The sequence below is a fragment of the Bubalus kerabau genome, chromosome 1 (assembly GCF_029407905.1).
Source record: "Bubalus kerabau isolate K-KA32 ecotype Philippines breed swamp buffalo chromosome 1, PCC_UOA_SB_1v2, whole genome shotgun sequence".
Lineage (NCBI taxonomy): Eukaryota > Metazoa > Chordata > Mammalia > Artiodactyla > Bovidae > Bubalus > Bubalus kerabau.
The window spans coordinates 272,502,760-272,503,817 of NC_073624.1; the positions used below are offsets into that span (position 1 = coordinate 272,502,760).

The following is a 1,058-nucleotide window of genomic DNA, read 5'->3' on the forward strand; positions in this document are numbered from 1 at the left end:
AAATAAATATTCCTAGTTCCAGGGTTTTTTCAGGCTTAAAAAAAATTTGTATTTCATATTCTTCTTTTAATTATTTACTTTTATCTTATACTCATTTTGATACTGAAATGTTGTGGTTCTGAAATATACAAATGGACTAATTGGAAAAATTTATTGGAAAAAGAGTAGATGCAAATATTTCATATTAAGAAAAATATCCTGAAGAATGTGACTTGTGTGTGTGTATGTGCATAGAAGGTGGTAACATGGCTGGATGGCATCACCGACTCGATGGACGTGAGTCTGAGTGAACTCCGGGAGTTGGTGATGGACAGGGAGGCCTGGCATGCTGCGATTCATGGGGTCGCAGAGTCAGACACGACTGAGCGACTGAACTGAACTGAACTGAAGTTAGAGGAGTTATGGTTGTTGGTTGTAGACTTTCGTACTTCCTTGCGCAGGGGCCATGCTAATGTTCTCTGTATCATTCCAGTTTGTGCATAGGTGCTGCTGAAGCTAGCTGCTTATCTGTAATTCTTGATTTCTCTTGAAGGAGCCTATCTTGTTTTCGTAAAGTGAACTCTGCTTCCATTTCTTATGTCTCAAGAAAAAGAGGGTCTAGTTCTAAACTTTGTAAGATATGTAAAATGAGAGTTGAAAGACAGAACTGGGCCTAAGAAAGAGACTGAAAAATACCACAGGAAAAATGCCAGTGGGCAGGTTACACAGATGTGAGCACATGTGCGTATATGTCCATGTACCCACACATACACACAGAGTTTTCTTTTCTCAGTTACTATTCTGATCACATATTAAACGAAACAGGTGCTTTGAGGAAAAGACTTGACTAATAACACTGAAATGCCCTATAAATATTCACAATGGGCTGCAAGCTAGGTGCTGGTCCATTCCGCCTAGTATTTTATTCCCCCTGTGACTCCTTTTCAGTGCAAGGAAAAAGATACTTGACTGAACAGACAGGATCAGCATGATACAGGTTCTGATAAGAGATGCATAAAAGAGTGTTGCCTTGAGAACAAAGTCATACCTCATTGCAATTTCAAAATATTTTTAAACAT

General features: G+C 38.8%; 1 non-coding gene across 1 annotated transcript; it reads right to left on the minus strand.

The window, feature by feature from the left end:
- Window positions 1-394: 394 nt before the first annotated feature.
- Window positions 395-498, minus strand: LOC129642557 (U6 spliceosomal RNA). The gene has a single exon (XR_008709816.1). It is a non-coding gene; the product is annotated as a U6 spliceosomal RNA (small nuclear RNA).
- Window positions 499-1,058: the final 560 nt, after the last annotated feature.